We start from the raw sequence: 6000 nt of genomic DNA, 5'->3' as shown, positions 1-6000 counted from the left end.
GTCCATCCTTAGCATATCTTTTGCATATTCATGTGGCTAGGTAACATAAGGGGATAGTTACACAAAACCCTCTATTTCAAGGTACGAGATCTTCTGTCATATGGGATTGGGCTATGCCATTTCTAATGGAGCTTGTCCTTTGCCAGCCTGGCCTTGAGGCTACGAGCTCGTCTTGTGGCTGAGGACACATTCTATGAATGCTCGTATGGAACCCCATGTGATGAGGGATCCATATGCGCTTCTGTAATGGACTCCTCTAAAGAACAGGACTCCTATTTGCGTTGTGTGTGCTTGCTATTACATGTATTATGGAACATCTATCCTTGGTGGTAAACCAAAACAGACATGTCTTGTTTCCTATAAACTATAGTTGTTGGTTGGGCTGATTGCTTGGGATAAACCCGACTATTACATGTGCAAAAGCTCTATGTCTTCTTTCAGACCTAGACACCTTTCATTGGAACATAGAGATGCAACCATGTAGAAGCAATGAAGAGAAGAGATAGAAAAATGCAAAGTGTTCACTTAATCTATAGGATATTCATAATATCCAAAAGAGTATATATGTCTATACAAATTCTTGGTGGCCTTATGCACACCTAAAAAGAAATCCTGACTATCAAAAAGTTCTACATCTACATTAATGATACAAAAGCTTGCCACTCCTTATATAGGCTCTATGGATGCAAGTCGACCAGAATTCTTACTATCGCGGCTAGTAGCTTTTGTCCATCTTATTAGAAATTCATAACAAAAAAATTCCAAAATTTCACATAAAATTTTGATAAATGTTGCCGACTACTATCCAGACTCCTAAGCCCTCTTCTGATTCCAAAGCCTACTAATGCCCTTAAAATAACATGATAAAGACTGCCAAATGAGAGGTCAGCTATGTCCATGAAATCCCCTCCTGCTAAACTTGATGATGGGCTTCCAAATCTTTGACCTTGGATGACTATCATCATCCCTCTGTCTCCTCATGAACTCCCATTGTCATCCTTCAAATCTTGGCAACCTTCCTATTGAAAACCTTGCAATTATTTGATTCCATGCAAAGTCTGGTGTAGATTTGTCCATCTATTCCACTTATCCCTTAGCCCTTCATGCCCTGTCCTCCCTAAACACTTTCTTTGGTCTTCTTTTCCTAAGTATTGAGTCTAGCATCCACACTCCACCCCTTGGCATCCACACGCTACCCCTTAGATGATCATCATCCCTTGGAACCCTTATGCCTTTCTTGGTATGCCCCAAGTGGCATCCGACTCATAGGGTGGCCATTCGCCTCCTTAGGTCTTGAGTCAAATGCCCTAAGTGGCACCTGACTCACAGGGCTACCATTCTCCTTGGGTCTTGTGGAACACCACTAACTAACCTCCTGGTAACTTCTTTCATGTCTTGTGTTACTCACCACACCACTAAAAGATCAAGACATGGGTGTTGCACGATGTAGTAAGGGTGGGTGGGATATGGGCAATAACAATATCTCAGATTCAACCTGAAGCTCTGATGGGTTGTTTTCACACAGGAGCACTGATGCAATCATGTGGAAGATAGATGGAGAGAAGAGAGAGAAGAGAGCAAGAGTATTCCTAAATCCTATTGTATATTCATAAATATTAAAACAGTATATACAAGTCTTGGTGGCCTAAAGCACACCCAAAAGGTTGTCTTAACTCAAAAGTCCTAGTCTATGATTAAATCTCCAAGATAGGAATGAGATGATCAACACAATATTATGCCTTCGCTTATATAGGCCCCAAGTATGCAGGTCGACCAACCATGCTACTATTGGCCAAATCAATACTCCTGAAATATGCATTTAATGCAGGTGCTTTTCCCATGTGTGGGTCTCAATGATCATCCCCGACACCTAACTAGCCCCAACAAAGTCCTGGATCTTGGCTATAAATCTAGGTTAGCATGTCCATGCACATGACAATCGCATAGAAAGACTAAGAGGTATCTTCTTCTATGGAGATGGATTGAACCTAAACTAGCTCCAACAAAGTCCTAAATCTTGGCTACAGAGTCTTCTATTACACCTAACTAGCCCCAACAGAGTCCTAGATCTTGGCTATAAATCTAGGTTAGCATGTCCATGCACATGACAATCGCATAGAAAGACCTTATAAGAGGTATCTTCTTCTATGAAGATGGATTGAGCCTAAACTAGCTCCAACAAAGTCCTAAATCTTGGCTATAAATCTAGGTTAGCATGTCCATGCACATGACAATCACGTAGAAAGACTAAAAGGTATCTTCTTCTATGGAGATGGATTGAGCCTAAACTAGTTAACGACGACTGCCTTTTAAGTCTTCTATTACACCTAACTAGCCCCAACAGAGTCCTAGATCTTGGCTATAAATCTGGGTTAGCATGTCCATGCACATGACAATCACATAGAAAGACTAAGAGGTATCTTCTTCTATGGAGATGGATTGAGCCTATACTAGCTCCAACAAAGTCCTAAATCTTGGCTACAAATATGGGTTAACATGTCCATGTTTCCATGCACATGACAATTGCATAGAAAGAGTAAGAGGTATCTTCATTGCCTTCACTATATTGAGGCTGTGGATTCACATGAGACCTACTCTAGATAGTGGGAGACCGACCTAAACAAACAAGATCACCCTTTAGGCTCAGACAATAGCCAATAAAGGTGACGAGGAGCCCACAGGCTCTAAGCATCCAAGCCATAGATGAAACCTCAATAAAGTCAAGACTATGGTAAAGAAAGAAGCTAAACTCAAAGAGCTTAGTGAGACTGAAGAGGAAGATCTCACGCAAGTGCTCGAGTACTTTAAGTCCTACAACATCAGGGACACGGCACGAGAAGCCTAGGCAGAGAGACATATGCTTCGTAACCGAGGTCAAAGAAGTAAATCTTACTAGCCAGGTGAAGAACCCAAGTCAATGTTTATTGTCAAAGATGTCACCCCTGAGCAAGAAGGATAATTGATAGCCTTGCTTAAGGAATTTTAGGAATACATTCACATGAATTCATCCACAAGTGGTGAAATATGCCATCCCTCTCCATGAAGACATAAAACCATCTAAACAAAGAAGAGATCCTTTCATATGAATCACACGTACAGACAAATAGTCAAGGAAGAGCTAGACAAGCTCATTGATGCTAGATTTTTTTTGCTGGATTTGTGTATAAAATCGAGCATATCGAGTGGGTGTCACCGATAGTGATTGTTCCTAAAAATAATGGAAAGCTCAAAGTGTGCTTTAACCTCAAAAAGGTTAATAATGCTACAATTTGTGATCACTATCCCTCGCCTTATACTGACCAAAGAGTCGTCGAAGAGAAAGCTTACAACTTCTTTGATGCCTTCTCAGGCTACAACCAAGTGACGATCGACCCAGCTGGTCAATACACAACATTTGCTATAGAGAATGTAAAACTTATGCGTATCGCATCAGGCCTTTTGGCTTGACCAATGTCTCCACCACCTTCCAATGCTTGATGTGTGCAACCTTCAAGGATCTCCTTCAAAACATCTTGGGGATTGATGACCTATGCATGCACTCAAAGTGGAAGAAGCATGTTGCTCATCTTCAGCTAATCTTTGAGAGATGCACTCTACAACATCTCGTTGAACCCACTTAAATATCAATTTTAGGTTAAACACGGTGTGATCCTTAGATAAATCATCTCCAAGAATGCCATCTCCACATTCGAGAAAAAGATTTATGTGAACTTGGAGTTACCACCAACCATCAACTGCAAAGAGTATTATAGAAGATTCATCTTCTTGTATGTCATATATGCCATACCCTTATATAAGTTGTTGATTATCTTCAAATGGACAGATGTGCAAAAAAGATCTGTGCATATCCATGTCGACCGCCTTTCTAAAGTTTCAAATAGAGAATCCCCTCTAGGAGTGGAATACGATTTTCATGATGCTCCATTGTTCCACATTGACCATGTATCATAATGGAGTAAATATATCACCCCTTCTTGGCCAATGGATTTCCAATTGGCTGTCCCATCAAGAATGATAAAGCCTATTGTCTCTCAAGGCAGTCCCCTATCAATTGATAGTGGGAATGCTTTACACGAAGGTTTAAGAAACATCATGAGGAAATGTGTTTATAAAGATGACTTTGTTGCCATTCTTGAGAAGCCCATTCTAGCATAGGTGGAGGACACTTTGGTGGGTAAAGGATTTCCCGCAAGGTTTTCTAGGCAGGATTGTGGCAACCTAAACCCCTTGGAGCTACAGCCAAGTTTGTCAAACGCCTCAATGAATGTCAGGTTTACCATAGTTTAAGAGAAGGACTAAATTCCCCTAACCCCCGTAGTTTCAAAACCATTGTTTAGAAAATGGATTTTAGACTTTGTAGGCCACACCTAGGGACGCATCATTATGGTTGCCACCACGAATTACTTCATGAAGTGGACTCTGCCAAAGCTACACAAACAAATCTATGTATAATGTTGATGCTAGATCCACGGCCAAGTTTATCTATAAGAATATGACACTCATTTCAATTGTCCACTAGAAATAGTGAGCGATCACGGTACACATTTTATAAATAAAGTGGTGGAGTTCTAACTCAAAGAGTTCCTCATGGCGTACATAAAGTTGATGCCTTACTACACACAAGTGAACAACCAAGCCAAACACACAAATAAGACATTATACACTATTCTCTCTAAGACAGTAGATGCACCAAGGGGCAATTGGGAGCACAAGTTATACTTTGCTTTACGAGCCTACTGTACTGCATGCAAGGTCATTATCAACATCACAACTTTTTAACTTGCATTCATGCTTAACACAGTCATGCCAATAAAATGCTTGGTTCTAAGCCTTCAAATTGTAGCAAGACTCAAGGGTTAATTGTTAACCACTCTGTTAATTAACATGGTTTTCACCCGCTTAACCTACTGTAAGACACTTTGGCATCTTACTCACACAAATGTGCACTTATCTTTTATAATATGGCGCTAGAACATATAGTGGCCATACCATGCGCTTAATGCCAAATAAGAAAAATCTACGAACTTAGTGTACTTAAGAATAGTAATAGAGATCAGACCATTTTTAAGTTTAGGTGGCCTAGTGTGAAAACTAAGTTTAGGTGTACTTAAGAATAGTAATAGAGATCAGACCATTTTTAAGTTTAGGTGGCCTAGTGTGAAAACTAATCACTTATATATGTGTCAATTTTTTACGATAAGCAATACACAATCATTTCCTTATAGTAGCTACGTGTGAGCTCTTCTCTGTCCTCTTCTTGCTTGACAAATGCATATTGGGTGGTTTAATTCTGGGTGTTCTTCTTGCACAAGAGCTTCTTCTTCTTCTTTCCCTACCTTTTTGTGAGAAAGAACCATCAAAGAGGACTATCTCTTCTTGTCTCCATCTAGGCATTGAGAGCTCTATCTTCATCCCATTAGCAAAGCAACATTCCAATGTGACAACAGAGTGAGGATGTGATGGACAAGTTAACACATCCATAACGATAAGTTATATTAGCAGCTCGAAGGTAAGACCCAATGACACATGCTTTGGTAAGACCTTAAGCTAAGCTCTTGATTTGAACATATTTGGCACCATTGTCGAGGACTAGCCTAGGGCTTAGCTCCGTTTTTCCATCCATTTCAAGCGATTGGGATCACCCAATATTGCCTAGTGTTGATTAAGAGATCACACTACAAAAAACATACCGTTTTAGAGCCATTGGATATGTTTATTTGTGTGTTTTATTTTGATTTGTTTGTGTTTGTGTTTGATTTTGATTTTACATTAGAGTATTCTATTTTCATCTATTGGTAGGACAAAACCCTAGTTCCTTAGTAATTTGCATGAAATTGATTCCAATATGTTTAGATTTCATTACTTTGATCCAAGGATTAGTTTAGCAATTATGATGTTTAGCAATTATGATTAAGGGTGAAATCCACTTTGAAACATGACCATTGAGCTCTAGGGTGAATTAGAGTGAGATAGTCAAATTTATTTCATGCATTTCATAAT

Source organism: Cibotium barometz, chromosome 8, assembly GCF_041138505.1.
Source record: "Cibotium barometz isolate CiBa-2024 chromosome 8, ASM4113850v1, whole genome shotgun sequence".
NCBI classification, from domain to species: Eukaryota; Viridiplantae; Streptophyta; class Polypodiopsida; order Cyatheales; family Cibotiaceae; genus Cibotium; species Cibotium barometz.
This window is presented reverse-complemented; position numbering follows the sequence as displayed.